Source organism: Amblyomma maculatum, chromosome 3 (genome assembly GCF_055883805.1).
Source record: "Amblyomma maculatum isolate TAMU_Amacu chromosome 3, ASM5588380v1, whole genome shotgun sequence".
Lineage (NCBI taxonomy): Eukaryota > Metazoa > Arthropoda > Arachnida > Ixodida > Ixodidae > Amblyomma > Amblyomma maculatum.
In genome coordinates, this window is record NC_139346.1 from 65,683,260 (window position 1) to 65,699,110 (window position 15,851).

A 15,851-nucleotide genomic window follows, 5' to 3' on the forward strand; every position below is an offset into this window, starting at 1 on the left:
TGCTGCTGCGAAAAAAAAACGGAAAGGTCGGTGTTAGAAAGATTGCTGCTATCGTAAGGAGAGCAAACTTAAACGGTTGCGAAAAGGAAGCAGAAAGCATGTGTTCCAGTGCTGCTGCGAAAAAAACGGAAAGGTAGGTGCGAGAAAGATTGATGCTATCGTAAGGAGAGCAAACTTAAACGGTTGCGAAAAGGAAGCAGAAAGCATGTGTTCCAGTGCTGCTGCGAAAAAAAACGGAAAGTTAGGTGCGTGAAAGATTGCTGCTATCGTAAGGAGAGCTAACTTAAACGGTTGCGAAAAGAAAGCAGAAAGCATGTGTTCCAGTGCTGCTGCGAAAAAAAAGGAAAGGTAGGAGCGAGAAAGATTGCTGCTATCGTAAGGAGAGCAAACTTAGACGGTTGCGAAAAGAAACCAGAAAGCATGTGTTCCAGTGCTGCTGAGAAAAAAAACCGAAAGGTAGGTGTTAGAAAGATTGCTGCTATCGTAAGGAGAGCAAACTTAAACGGTTGCGAAAAGAAAGCAGAAAGCATGTGTTCCAGTGCTGCTGCGAAAAAAAAACGGAAAGATAGGCGCGAGAAAGATTGCTGCCATCGTAAGCAGAGCAAACTTAAACGGTTGCGAAAAGAAAGCAGAAAGCATGTGTTCCAGTGCTGCTGCGAAAAAAAACGTAAAGGTAGGTGCGTGAAAGATTGCTGCTATCATAAGGAGAGCAAACTCAAACGGTTGCGAAAAGAAAGCAGAAAGCATGTGTTCCAGTGCTGCTGCGAAAAAAAAGGAAAGGTAGGAGCGAGAAAGATTGCTGCTATCGTAGGGAGAGCAAACTTAAACGGTTGCGAAAAGAAACCAGAAAGCATGTGTTCCAGTGCTGCTGCGAAAAAAACGGAAAGGTAGGTGCGAGAAAGATTGCTGATATCGTAAGGAGAGCAAACTTAAACGGTTTCAAAAAGAAAGCAGAAAGCATGTGTTCCAGTGCTGTTGTGAAAAAAAAAAACCGGAAAGGTAGGTGCCAGAATGATTGCTGCCATCGTAAGGAGAGCAAACTTAAACGGTTGCGAAAAGAAAGCAGAAAGCATGTGTTCCAGTGCTGCTGCGAAAAAAAAACGGAAAGGTCGGTGTTAGAAAGATTGCTGCTATCGTAAGGAGAGCAAACTTAAACGGTTGCGAAAAGGAAGCAGAAAGCATGTGTTCCAGTGCTGCTGCGAAAAAAACGGAAAGGTAGGTGCGAGAAAGATTGATGCTATCGTAAGGAGAGCAAACTTAAACGGTTGCGAAAAGGAAGCAGAAAGCATGTGTTCCAGTGCTGCTGCGAAAAAAACGGAAAGTTAGGTGCGTGAAAGATTGCTGCTATCGTAAGGAGAGCAAACTTAAACGGTTGCGAAAAGAAAGCAGAAAGCATGTGTTCCAGTGCTGCTGCGAAAAAAAAGGAAAGGTAGGAGCGAGAAAGATTGCTGCTATCGTAAGGAGAGCAAACTTAGACGGTTGCGAAAAGAAACCAGAAAGCATGTGTTCCAGTGCTGCTGAGAAAAAAAACCGAAAGGTAGGTGTTAGAAAGATTGCTGCTATCGTAAGGAGAGCAAACTTAAACGGTTGCGAAAAGAAAGCAGAAAGCATGTGTTCCAGTGCTGCTGCGAAAAAAAAACGGAAAGATAGGCGCGAGAAAGATTGCTGCCATCGTAAGCAGAGCAAACTTAAACGGTTGCGAAAAGAAAGCAGAAAGCATGTGTTCCAGTGCTGCTGCGAAAAAAAACGGAAAGGTAGGTGCGAGAAAGATTGCTGCTATCGTAAGGAGAGCAAACTTAAACGATTGCGAAAACAACGCAGAAAGTATGTGTTCCAGTGCTGCTGCGAAAAAAAAACGGAAAGGTAGGTGCGAGAAAGATTGCTACCATCGTAAGGAGAGCAAACTTGAATGGTTGCGAAAAGAAAGCAGAAAGCATGTGTTCCAGTGCTGCTGCGAAAAAAAACGGAGAGGTAGGTGCGAGAAAGATTGCTGCTATCGTAAGGAGAGCAAACTTAAACGGTTGCGAAAAGAAAGCAGAAAGCATGTGTTCCAGTGCTGCTGTGAAAAAAAAACCGGAAAAGTAGGTGCGAGAAAGATTGCTGCCATCGTAAGGAGAGCAAACTTAAACGGTTGCTAAAAGAAAGCAGAAAGCATGTGTTTCAGTGCTGCTGCGAAAAAAACGGAAAGGTAGGTGGGGAAAGATTGCTGCCATCGTAAGGAGAGTAAACTGAAACGGTTGCGAAAAGAAAGCAGAAAGCATGTGTTTCAGTGCTGCTGCGAAAAAAACGGAAAGGTAGGTGCGAGAAATATTGCTGCTATTGTAAGGAGAGCAAGCTTAAACGGTTGCGAAAAGAAACCAGAAAGCATGTGTTCCAGTGCTGCTGCGAAAAAAAACGGAAAGGTAGGTGTTAGAAAGATTGCTGCTATCATAAGGAGAGCAAACTTGAACGGTTGCGAAAAGAAAGCAGAAAGCATGTGTTCCAGTGCTGCTGCGAAAAAAAACGGAGCGGTAGGTGCGTGAAAGATTGCTGCTATCGTAAGGAGAGCAAACTTAAACGGTTGCGAAAAGAAAGCTGAAAGCATGTGTTCCAGTGCTGCTGCGAAAAAAAAACGGAGAGGTAGGTGCGTGAAAGATTGCTGCTATCGTAAGGAGAGCAAACTTAAACGGTTGCGAAAAGAAAGCAGAAAGCATGTGTTCCAGTGCTGCTGCGAAAAAAAAAAACGGAAAGGTAGTTGCGAGGAAGATTGCTGCTTTCGTAAAGAGAGCAAACTTAAACGGTTGCGAAAAGAAAGCAGAAAGCATGTGTTCCAGTGCTGCTGCGAAAAAAACGGAGAGGTAGGTGCGTGAAAGATTGCTGCTATCGTAAGGAGAGCAAACTTAAACGGTTGCGAAAAGAAAGCAGAAAGCCTGTGTTCCAGGGCTGCTGCGAAAAAAAAACGGCGAGGTAGGTGCGTGAAAGATTGCTGCTATCGTAAGGAGAGCAAACTTAAACGGTTGCGAAAAGAAAGCAGAAAGCATGTGTTCCAGTGCTGCTGCGAAAAAATACGGAAAGGTAGGAGCGAGAAAGATTGCTGCTATCGTAAGGAGAGCAAACTTAAACGGTTGCGAAAAGAAACCAGAAAGCATGTGTTCCAGTGCTCCTGCGAAAAAAAACACCGAAAGTTAGGTGTTAGAAAGATTGCTGCTATCGTAAGGAGAGCAAACTTAAACGGTTGCGAAAAGAAAGCAGAAAGCATGTGCTCCAGTGCTGCTGCGAAAAAAAAAACGGAAAGGTAGGTGCGAGAAAGATTGCTGCTATCGTAAGGAGAGCAAACTTAAACGATTGCGAAAACAAAGCAGAAAGCATGTGTTCCAGTGCTGCTGCGAAAAAAAACGGAAAGGTAGGTGCGAGACAGATTGCTGCCATCGTAAGAAGAGCCAACTTGAATGGTTGCGAAAAGAAAGCAGAAAGCATGTGTTCCAGTGCTGCTGCGAAAAAAAACGGAAAGGTAGGTGCGAGAAAGATTGCTGCCATCGTAAGGAGAGCAAACTTAAACGGTTGCGAAAAGAAAGCAGAAAGCATGTGTTCCAGTGCTGCTGCGGAAAAAAAAACGGAAAGGTAGGTGCGAGAACGATTGCTGCCATCGTAAGGAGAGCGAACTTAAACGGTTGCGAAAAGAAAGCAGAAAGCATGTGTTCCAGTGCTGCTGCGAAAAAAAAAACGGAAAGGTAGGTGCGAGAAAGATTGCTGCTATTGTAAGGAGAGCAAACTTAAACGGTTGCGAAAACAAAGCAGAAAGCATGTGTTCCAGTGCTGCTGCGAAAAAAAAACGGAAAGGTAGGTGCGAGAAAGATTGCTGCTATCGCAAGGAGAGCAAGCTTAAACGGTTGCGAAAAGAAACCAGAAAGCATGTGTTCCAGTGCTGCTGCGAAAAAAAAAACGGAAAGGTAGGTGTTAGAAAGATTGCTGCTATCGTAAGGAGAGCAAACTTAAACGGTTGCGAAAAGAAAGCAGAAAGCATGTGTTCCAGTGCTGCTGCGAAAAAAACGGAAAGGTAGGTGCGAGAAAGATTGCTGCCATCGTAAGCAGAGCAAACTTAAACAGTTGCGAAAAGAAAGCAGAAAGCATCTGTTGGAGTGCTGCTGCGAAAAAAAAAACGGAAAGTAGGTGCGAGAAAGATTGCTGCTATCGTAAGGAGAGCAAACTTAAACGGTTGCGAAAAGAAAGCGGAAAGCATGTGTTTCAGTGCTGCTGCGAAAAAAAAATGGAAAGGTAGGTGCGAGAAAGATTGCTGCCATCGTAAGGAGAGGAAACTTAAACGGTTGCGAAAAGAAAGCAGAAAGCATGTGTTCCAGTGCTGCTGCGAAAAAAAAACGGAAAGCTAGGTGCGAGGAAGACTGCTGCTATCGTAAGGAGAGCAAACTTAAACGGTTGCGAAAAGAAAGCAGAAAGCATGTGTTCCAGTGCTGCTGCGAAAAAAACGGAGAGGTAGGTGCGTGAAAGATTGCTGCTATCGTAAGGAGAGCAAACTTAAACGGTTGCGAAAAGAAAGCAGAAAGCCTGTGTTCCAGGGCTGCTGCGAAAAAAAAACGGCGAGGTAGGTGCGTGAAAGATTGCTGCTATCGTAAGGAGAGCAAACTTAAACGGTTGCGAAAAGAAAGCAGAAAGCATGTGTTCCAGTGCTGCTGCGAAAAAATACGGAAAGGTAGGAGCGAGAAAGATTGCTGCTATCGTAAGGAGAGCAAACTTAAACGGTTGCGAAAAGAAACCAGAAAGCATGTGTTCCAGTGCTCCTGCGAAAAAAAACACCGAAAGTTAGGTGTTAGAAAGATTGCTGCTATCGTAAGGAGAGCAAACTTAAACGGTTGCGAAAAGAAAGCAGAAAGCATGTGCTCCAGTGCTGCTGCGAAAAAAAAAACGGAAAGGTAGGTGCGAGAAAGATTGCTGCTATCGTAAGGAGAGCAAACTTAAACGATTGCGAAAACAAAGCAGAAAGCATGTGTTCCAGTGCTGCTGCGAAAAAAAACGGAAAGGTAGGTGCGAGACAGATTGCTGCCATCGTAAGAAGAGCCAACTTGAATGGTTGCGAAAAGAAAGCAGAAAGCATGTGTTCCAGTGCTGCTGCGAAAAAAAACGGAAAGGTAGGTGCGAGAAAGATTGCTGCCATCGTAAGGAGAGCAAACTTAAACGGTTGCGAAAAGAAAGCAGAAAGCATGTGTTCCAGTGCTGCTGCGAAAAAAAAAACGGAAAGGTAGGTGCGAGAACGATTGCTGCCATCGTAAGGAGAGCGAACTTAAACGGTTGCGAAAAGAAAGCAGAAAGCATGTGTTCCAGTGCTGCTGCGAAAAAAAAAAACGGAAAGGTAGGTGCGAGAAAGATTGCTGCTATTGTAAGGAGAGCAAACTTAAACGGTTGCGAAACCAAAGCAGAAAGCATGTGTTCCAGTGCTGCTGCGAAAAAAACGGAAAGGTAGGTGCGAGAAAGATTGCTGCCATCGTAAGCAGAGCAAACTTAAACAGTTGCGAAAAGAAAGCAGAAAGCATCTGTTCGAGTGCTGCTGCGAAAAAAAAACGGAAAGTAGGTGCGAGAAAGATTGCTGCTATCGTAAGGAGAGCAAACTTAAACGGTTGCGAAAAGAAAGCGGAAAGCATGTGTTTCAGTGCTGCTGCGAAAAAAAAATGGAAAGGTAGGTGCGAGAAAGATTGCTGCCATCGTAAGGAGAGGAAACTTAAACGGTTGCGAAAAGAAAGCAGAAAGGATGTGTTCCAGTGCTGCTGCGAAAAAAAAACGGAAATTTAGGTGCGAGAAAGATTGCTGCTATCGTAAGTAGAGCAAACTTAAGCGGTTGCGAAAGAAAGCAGAAAGCATGTGTTCGAGTGCTGCTGCGAAAAAAAAACGGAAAGGTAGGTGCGAGAAAGATTGCTGCCATCGTAAGGAGAGCCAACTTGAATGGTTGCGAAAAGAAAGCAGAAAGCATGTGTTCCAGTGCTGTTGCGAAAAAAAAACGGAAAGGTAGGTGCGAGAACGATTGCTGCCATCGTAAGGAGAGCAAACTTAAACGGTTGCGAAAAGAAAGCAGAAAGCATGTGTTCCAGTGCTGCTGCGAAAAAAAAACGGAAAGGTAGGTGCGAGAAAGATTGCTGCCATCGTAAGCAGAGCAAACTTAAACGGTTGCGAAAAGAAAGCAGAAAGCATGTGTTCGAGTGCTGCTGCGAAAAAAAACGGAAAGTAGGTGCGAGAAAGATTGCTGCTATCGTAAGGAGAGCAAACTTAAACGGTTGCGAAAAGAAAGCGGAAAGCATGTGTTTCAGTGCTGCTGCGAAAAAAAAACCGGAAAGGTAGGTGCGAGAAAGATTGCTGCCATCGTAAGGAGAGGAAACTTAAACGGTTGCGAAAAGAAAGCAGAAAGCATGTGTTCCAGTGCTGCTGCGAAAAAAAAACGGAAAGGTAGGTGCGAGAAAGATTGCTGCTACCGTAAAGAGAGCAAACTTAAATGGTTGCGAAAGAAAGCAGAAAGCATGTGTTCCAGTGCTGCTGCGAAAAAAAAACGGAAAGGTAGGTGCGAGAACGATTGCTGCTATCGTAAGGAGAGCAATCTTAAACGGTTGCGAAAAGAAAGCAGAAAGCATGTGTTCCAGTGCTGCTGCGAAAAAAAACGGAGAGGTAGGTGCGTGAAAGATTGCTGCCATCGTAAGGAGAGCAAACTTAAACGGTTGCGAAAAGAAAGCAGAAAGCATGTGTTCCAGTGCTGCTGCGAAAAAAAAAACGGAAAGGTAGGTGCGTGAAAGATTGCTGCTATCGTAAGGAGAGCAAACCTAAACGGTTGCGAAAAGAAAGCAGAAAGCATGTGTTCCAGTGCTGCTGCGAAAAAAAACGGAAAGGTAGGAGCGAGAAAGATTGCTGCTATCGTAAGGAGAGCAAACTTAAACGGTTGCGAAAAGAAAGCGGAAAGCATGTGTTTCAGTGCTGCTGCGAAAAAAAACGGAAAGGTAGGTGCGAGAAAGATTGCTGCTATCGCAAGGAGAGCAAGCTTAAACGGTTGCGAAAAGAAACCAGAAAGCATGTGTTCCAGTGCTGCTGCGAAAAAAAACGGAAAGGTAGGTGTTAGAAAGATTGCTGCTATCATAAGGAGAGCAAACTTGAACGGTTGCGAAAAGAAAGCAGAAAGCATGTGTTCCAGTGCTGCTGCGAAAAAAAACGGAGCGGTAGGTGCGTGAAAGATTGCTGCTATCGTAAGGAGAGCAAACTTAAACGGTTGCGAAAAGAAAGCTGAAAGCATGTGTTCCAGTGCTGCTGCGAAAAAAAAAACGGAGAGGTAGGTGCGTGAAAGATTGCTGCTATCGTAAGGAGAGCAAACTTAAACGGTTGCGAAAAGAAAGCAGAAAGCATGTGTTCCAGTGCTGCTGCGAAAAAAAAAAACGGAAAGGTAGTTGCGAGGAAGATTGCTGCTTTCGTAAAGAGAGCAAACTTAAACGGTTGCGAAAGAAAGCAGAAAGCATGTGTTCCAGTGCTGCTGCGAAAAAAAACGGAGAGGTAGGTGCGTGAAAGATTGCTGCTATCGTAAGGAGAGCAAACTTAAACGGTTGCGAAAAGAAAGCAGAAAGCCTGTGTTCCAGGGCTGCTGCGAAAAAAAAACGGCGAGGTAGGTGCGTGAAAGATTGCTGCTATCGTAAGGAGAGCAAACTTAAACGGTTGCGAAAAGAAAGCAGAAAGCATGTGTTCCAGTGCTGCTGCGAAAAAATACGGAAAGGTAGGAGCGAGAAAGATTGCTGCTATCGTAAGGAGAGCAAACTTAAACGGTTGCGAAAAGAAACCAGAAAGCATGTGTTCCAGTGCTCCTGCGAAAAAAAACACCGAAAGTTAGGTGTTAGAAAGATTGCTGCTATCGTAAGGAGAGCAAACTTAAACGGTTGCGAAAAGAAAGCAGAAAGCATGTGCTCCAGTGCTGCTGCGAAAAAAAAAACGGAAAGGTAGGTGCGAGAAAGATTGCTGCTATCGTAAGGAGAGCAAACTTAAACGATTGCGAAAACAAAGCAGAAAGCATGTGTTCCAGTGCTGCTGCGAAAAAAAACGGAAAGGTAGGTGCGAGACAGATTGCTGCCATCGTAAGAAGAGCCAACTTGAATGGTTGCGAAAAGAAAGCAGAAAGCATGTGTTCCAGTGCTGCTGCGAAAAAAAACGGAAAGGTAGGTGCGAGAAAGATTGCTGCCATCGTAAGGAGAGCAAACTTAAACGGTTGCGAAAAGAAAGCAGAAAGCATGTGTTCCAGTGCTGCTGCGAAAAAAAAAACGGAAAGGTAGGTGCGAGAACGATTGCTGCCATCGTAAGGAGAGCGAACTTAAACGGTTGCGAAAAGAAAGCAGAAAGCATGTGTTCCAGTGCTGCTGCGAAAAAAAAAACGGAAAGGTAGGTGCGAGAAAGATTGCTGCTATTGTAAGGAGAGCAAACTTAAACGGTTGCGAAACCAAAGCAGAAAGCATGTGTTCCAGTGCTGCTGCGAAAAAAACGGAAAGGTAGGTGCGAGAAAGATTGCTGCCATCGTAAGCAGAGCAAACTTAAACAGTTGCGAAAAGAAAGCAGAAAGCATCTGTTCGAGTGCTGCTGCGAAAAAAAAACGGAAAGTAGGTGCGAGAAAGATTGCTGCTATCGTAAGGAGAGCAAACTTAAACGGTTGCGAAAAGAAAGCGGAAAGCATGTGTTTCAGTGCTGCTGCGAAAAAAAAATGGAAAGGTAGGTGCGAGAAAGATTGCTGCCATCGTAAGGAGAGGAAACTTAAACGGTTGCGAAAAGAAAGCAGAAAGGATGTGTTCCAGTGCTGCTGCGAAAAAAAAACGGAAATTTAGGTGCGAGAAAGATTGCTGCTATCGTAAGTAGAGCAAACTTAAGCGGTTGCGAAAAGAAAGCAGAAAGCATGTGTTCGAGTGCTGCTGCGAAAAAAAAACGGAAAGGTAGGTGCGAGAAAGATTGCTGCCATCGTAAGGAGAGCCAACTTGAATGGTTGCGAAAAGAAAGCAGAAAGCATGTGTTCCAGTGCTGTTGCGAAAAAAAAACGGAAAGGTAGGTGCGAGAACGATTGCTGCCATCGTAAGGAGAGCAAACTTAAACGGTTGCGAAAAGAAAGCAGAAAGCATGTGTTCCAGTGCTGCTGCGAAAAAAAAACGGAAAGGTAGGTGCGAGAAAGATTGCTGCCATCGTAAGCAGAGCAAACTTAAACGGTTGCGAAAAGAAAGCAGAAAGCATGTGTTCGAGTGCTGCTGCGAAAAAAAACGGAAAGTAGGTGCGAGAAAGATTGCTGCTATCGTAAGGAGAGCAAACTTAAACGGTTGCGAAAAGAAAGCGGAAAGCATGTGTTTCAGTGCTGCTGCGAAAAAAAAACCGGAAAGGTAGGTGCGAGAAAGATTGCTGCCATCGTAAGGAGAGGAAACTTAAACGGTTGCGAAAAGAAAGCAGAAAGCATGTGTTCCAGTGCTGCTGCGAAAAAAAAACGGAAAGGTAGGTGCGAGAAAGATTGCTGCTACCGTAAAGAGAGCAAACTTAAATGGTTGCGAAAGAAAGCAGAAAGCATGTGTTCCAGTGCTGCTGCGAAAAAAAAAACGGAAAGGTAGGTGCGAGAACGATTGCTGCTATCGTAAGGAGAGCAATCTTAAACGGTTGCGAAAAGAAAGCAGAAAGCATGTGTTCCAGTGCTGCTGCGAAAAAAAACGGAGAGGTAGGTGCGTGAAAGATTGCTGCCATCGTAAGGAGAGCAAACTTAAACGGTTGCGAAAAGAAAGCAGAAAGCATGTGTTCCAGTGCTGCTGCGAAAAAAAAAAACGGAAAGGTAGGTGCGTGAAAGATTGCTGCTATCGTAAGGAGAGCAAACCTAAACGGTTGCGAAAAGAAAGCAGAAAGCATGTGTTCCAGTGCTGCTGCGAAAAAAAAACGGAAAGGTAGGAGCGAGAAAGATTGCTGCTATCGTAAGGAGAGCAAACTTAAACGGTTGCGAAAAGAAAGCGGAAAGCATGTGTTTCAGTGCTGCTGCGAAAAAAAACGGAAAGGTAGGTGCGAGAAAGATTGCTGCTATCGCAAGGAGAGCAAGCTTAAACGGTTGCGAAAAGAAACCAGAAAGCATGTGTTCCAGTGCTGCTGCGAAAAAAAACGGAAAGGTAGGTGTTAGAAAGATTGCTGCTATCATAAGGAGAGCAAACTTGAACGGTTGCGAAAAGAAAGCAGAAAGCATGTGTTCCAGTGCTGCTGCGAAAAAAAACGGAGCGGTAGGTGCGTGAAAGATTGCTGCTATCGTAAGGAGAGCAAACTTAAACGGTTGCGAAAAGAAAGCAGAAAGCATGTGTTCCAGTGCTGCTGCGAAAAAAAAAACGGAGAGGTAGGTGCGTGAAAGATTGCTGCTATCGTAAGGAGAGCAAACTTAAACGGTTGCGAAAAGAAAGCAGAAAGCATGTGTTCCAGTGCTGCTGCGAAAAAAAAAACGGAAAGGTAGTTGCGAGGAAGATTGCTGCTTTCGTAAAGAGAGCAAACTTAAACGGTTGCGAAAAGAAAGCAGAAAGCATGTGTTCCAGTGCTGCTGCGAAAAAAAACGGAGAGGTAGGTGCGTGAAAGATTGCTGCTATCGTAAGGAGAGCAAACTTAAACGGTTGCGAAAAGAAAGCAGAAAGCCTGTGTTCCAGGGCTGCTGCGAAAAAAAAACGGCGAGGTAGGTGCGTGAAAGATTGCTGCTATCGTAAGGAGAGCAAACTTAAACGGTTGCGAAAAGAAAGCAGAAAGCATGTGTTCCAGTGCTGCTGCGAAAAAATACGGAAAGGTAGGAGCGAGAAAGATTGCTGCTATCGTAAGGAGAGCAAACTTAAACGGTTGCGAAAAGAAACCAGAAAGCATGTGTTCCAGTGCTCCTGCGAAAAAAAAACACCGAAAGTTAGGTGTTAGAAAGATTGCTGCTATCGTAAGGAGAGCAAACTTAAACGGTTGCGAAAAGAAAGCAGAAAGCATGTGCTCCAGTGCTGCTGCGAAAAAAAAAACGGAAAGGTAGGTGCGAGAAAGATTGCTGCTATCGTAAGGAGAGCAAACTTAAACGATTGCGAAAACAAAGCAGAAAGCATGTGTTCCAGTGCTGCTGCGAAAAAAAACGGAAAGGTAGGTGCGAGACAGATTGCTGCCATCGTAAGAAGAGCCAACTTGAATGGTTGCGAAAAGAAAGCAGAAAGCATGTGTTCCAGTGCTGCTGCGAAAAAAAAACGGAAAGGTAGGTGCGAGAAAGATTGCTGCCATCGTAAGGAGAGCAAACTTAAACGGTTGCGAAAAGAAAGCAGAAAGCATGTGTTCCAGTGCTGCTGCGAAAAAAAAAACGGAAAGGTAGGTGCGAGAACGATTGCTGCCATCGTAAGGAGAGCGAACTTAAACGGTTGCGAAAAGAAAGCAGAAAGGATGTGTTCCAGTGCTGCTGCGAAAAAAAAAACGGAAAGGTAGGTGCGAGAAAGATTGCTGCTATTGTAAGGAGAGCAAACTTAAACGGTTGCGAAACCAAAGCAGAAAGCATGTGTTCCAGTGCTGCTGCGAAAAAAACGGAAAGGTAGGTGCGAGAAAGATTGCTGCCATCGTAAGCAGAGCAAACTTAAACAGTTGCGAAAAGAAAGCAGAAAGCATCTGTTCGAGTGCTGCTGCGAAAAAAAAACGGAAAGTAGGTGCGAGAAAGATTGCTGCTATCGTAAGGAGAGCAAACTTAAACGGTTGCGAAAAGAAAGCGGAAAGCATGTGTTTCAGTGCTGCTGCGAAAAAAAAATGGAAAGGTAGGTGCGAGAAAGATTGCTGCCATCGTAAGGAGAGGAAACTTAAACGGTTGCGAAAAGAAAGCAGAAAGCATGTGTTCCAGTGCTGCTGCGAAAAAAAAAAATGGAAAGCTAGGTGCGAGGAAGACTGCTGCTATCGTAAGGAGAGCAAACTTAAACGGTTGCGAAAAGAAAGCAGAAAGCATGTGTTCCAGTGCTGCTGCGAAAAAAAAACGGAAAGGTAGGTGCGAGAACGATTGCTGCTATCGTAAGGAGAGCAATCTTAAACGGTTGCGAAAAGAAAGCAGAAAGCATGTGTTCCAGTGCTGCTGCGAAAAAAAAACGGAGAGGTACGTGCGTGAAAGATTGCTGCCATCGTAAGGAGAGCAAACTTAAACGGTTGCGAAAACAAAGCAGAAAGCATGTGTTCCAGTGCTGCTGCGAAAAAAAACGCAAAGGTAGGTGCGAGAAAGATTGCTGCCATCGTAAGGAGTGCAAACTTAAACGGTTGCGAAAAGAAAGCAGAAAGGATGTGTTCCAGTGCTGCTGCGAAAAAAAAAACGGAAATTTAGGTGCGAGAAAGATTGCTGCTATCGTAAGTAGAGCAAACTTAAGCGGTTGCGAAAAGAAAGCAGAAAGCATGTGTTCGAGTGCTGCTGCGAAAAAAAAACGGAAAGGTAGGTGCGAGAAAGATTGCTGCCATCGTAAGGAGAGCCAACTTGAATGGTTGCGAAAAGAAAGCAGAAAGCATGTGTTCCCGTGCTGTTGCGAAAAAAAAAACGGAAAGGTAGGTGCGAGAACGATTGCTGCCATCGTAAGGAGAGCAAACTTAAACGGTTGCGAAAAGAAAGCAGAAAGCATGTGTTCCAGTGCTGCTGCGAAAAAAAAACGGAAAGGTAGGTGCGAGAAAGATTGCTGCCATCGTAAGCAGAGCAAACTTAAACGGTTGCGAAAAGAAAGCAGAAAGCATGTGTTCGAGTGCTGCTGCGAAAAAAAAACGGAAAGTAGGTGCGAGAAAGATTGCTGCTATCGTAAGGAGAGCAAACTTAAACGGTTGCGAAAAGAAAGCGGAAAGCATGTGTTTCAGTGCTGCTGCGAAAAAAAAAACGGAAAGGTAGGTGCGAGAAAGATTGCTGCCATCGTAAGGAGAGGAAACTTAAACGGTTGCGAAAAGAAAGCAGAAAGCATGTGTTCCAGTGCTGCTGCGAAAAAAAAACGGAAAGGTAGGTGCGAGAAAGATTGCTGCTACCGTAAAGAGAGCAAACTTAAATGGTTGCGAAAGAAAGCAGAAAGCATGTGTTCCAGTGCTGCTGCGAAAAAAAAAAGGAAAGGTAGGTGCGAGAACGATTGCTGCTATCATAAGGAGAGCAATCTTAAACGGTTGCGAAAAGAAAGCAGAAAGCATGTGTTCCAGTGCTGCTGCGAAAAAAAAACGGAGAGGTAGGTGCGTGAAAGATTGCTGCTATCGTAAGGAGAGCAAACTTAAACGGTTGCGAAAAGAAAGCAGAAAGCATGTGTTCCAGTGCTGCTGCGAAAAAAAAAACGGAAAGGTAGTTGCGAGGAAGATTGCTGCTTTCGTAAAGAGAGCAAACTTAAACGGTTGCGAAAAGAAAGCAGAAAGCATGTGTTCCAGTGCTGCTGCGAAAAAAACGGAGAGGTAGGTGCGTGAAAGATTGCTGCTATCGTAAGGAGAGCAAACTTAAACGGTTGCGAAAAGAAAGCAGAAAGCCTGTGTTCCAGGGCTGCTGCGAAAAAAAAACGGCGAGGTAGGTGCGTGAAAGATTGCTGCTATCGTAAGGAGAGCAAACTTAAACGGTTGCGAAAAGAAAGCAGAAAGCATGTGTTCCAGTGCTGCTGCGAAAAAATACGGAAAGGTAGGAGCGAGAAAGATTGCTGCTATCGTAAGGAGAGCAAACTTAAACGGTTGCGAAAAGAAACCAGAAAGCATGTGTTCCAGTGCTCCTGCGAAAAAAAACACCGAAAGTTAGGTGTTAGAAAGATTGCTGCTATCGTAAGGAGAGCAAACTTAAACGGTTGCGAAAAGAAAGCAGAAAGCATGTGCTCCAGTGCTGCTGCGAAAAAAAAAACGGAAAGGTAGGTGCGAGAAAGATTGCTGCTATCGTAAGGAGAGCAAACTTAAACGATTGCGAAAACAAAGCAGAAAGCATGTGTTCCAGTGCTGCTGCGAAAAAAAAACGGAAAGGTAGGTGCGAGACAGATTGCTGCCATCGTAAGAAGAGCCAACTTGAATGGTTGCGAAAAGAAAGCAGAAAGCATGTGTTCCAGTGCTGCTGCGAAAAAAAACGGAAAGGTAGGTGCGAGAAAGATTGCTGCCATCGTAAGGAGAGCAAACTTAAACGGTTGCGAAAAGAAAGCAGAAAGCATGTGTTCCAGTGCTGCTGCGAAAAAAAAAACGGAAAGGTAGGTGCGAGAACGATTGCTGCCATCGTAAGGAGAGCGAACTTAAACGGTTGCGAAAAGAAAGCAGAAAGCATGTGTTCCAGTGCTGCTGCGAAAAAAAAAACGGAAAGGTAGGTGCGAGAAAGATTGCTGCTATTGTAAGGAGAGCAAACTTAAACGGTTGCGAAAACAAAGCAGAAAGCATGTGTTCCAGTGCTGCTGCGAAAAAAAAACGGAAAGGTAGGTGCGAGAAAGATTGCTGCTATCGCAAGGAGAGCAAGCTTAAACGGTTGCGAAAAGAAACCAGAAAGCATGTGTTCCAGTGCTGCTGCGAAAAAAAAAACGGAAAGGTAGGTGTTAGAAAGATTGCTGCTATCGTAAGGAGAGCAAACTTAAACGGTTGCGAAAAGAAAGCAGAAAGCATGTGTTCCAGTGCTGCTGCGAAAAAAACGGAAAGGTAGGTGCGAGAAAGATTGCTGCCATCGTAAGCAGAGCAAACTTAAACAGTTGCGAAAAGAAAGCAGAAAGCATCTGTTCGAGTGCTGCTGCGAAAAAAAAAACGGAAAGTAGGTGCGAGAAAGATTGCTGCTATCGTAAGGAGAGCAAACTTAAACGGTTGCGAAAAGAAAGCGGAAAGCATGTGTTTCAGTGCTGCTGCGAAAAAAAAATGGAAAGGTAGGTGCGAGAAAGATTGCTGCCATCGTAAGGAGAGGAAACTTAAACGGTTGCGAAAAGAAAGCAGAAAGCATGTGTTCCAGTGCTGCTGCGAAAAAAAAACGGAAAGCTAGGTGCGAGGAAGACTGCTGCTATCGTAAGGAGAGCAAACTTAAACGGTTGCGAAAAGAAAGCAGAAAGCATGTGTTCCAGTGCTGCTGCGAAAAAAAAACGGAAAGGTAGGTGCGAGAACGATTGCTGCTATCGTAAGGAGAGCAATCTTAAACGGTTGCGAAAAGAAAGCAGAAAGCATGTGTTCCAGTGCTGCTGCGAAAAAAAAAACGGAGAGGTAGGTGCGTGAAAGATTGCTGCCATCGTAAGGAGAGCAAACTTAAACGGTTGCGAAAACAAAGCAGAAAGCATGTGTTCCAGTGCTGCTGCGAAAAAAAAAACGGAGAGGTAGGTGCGTGAAAGATTGCTGCTTTCGTAAAGAGAGCAAACTTAAACGGTTGCGAAAAGAAAGCAGAAAGCATGTGTTCCAGTGCTGCTGCGAAAAAAAACGGAGAGGTAGGTGCGTGAAAGATTGCTGCTATCGTAAGGAGAGCAAACTTAAACGGTTGCGAAAAGAAAGCAGAAAGCCTGTGTTCCAGGGCTGCTGCGAAAAAAAAACGGCGAGGTAGGTGCGTGAAAGATTGCTGCTATCGTAAGGAGAGCAAACTTAAACGGTTGCGAAAAGAAAGCAGAAAGCATGTGTTCCAGTGCTGCTGCGAAAAAATACGGAAAGGTAGGAGCGAGAAAGATTGCTGCTATCGTAAGGAGAGCAAACTTAAACGGTTGCGAAAAGAAACCAGAAAGCATGTGTTCCAGTGCTCCTGCGAAAAAAAACACCGAAAGTTAGGTGTTAGAAAGATTGCTGCTATCGTAAGGAGAGCAAACTTAAACGGTTGCGAAAAGAAAGCAGAAAGCATGTGCTCCAGTGCTGCTGCGAAAAAAAAAACGGAAAGGTAGGTGCGAGAAAGATTGCTGCTATCGTAAGGAGAGCAAACTTAAACGATT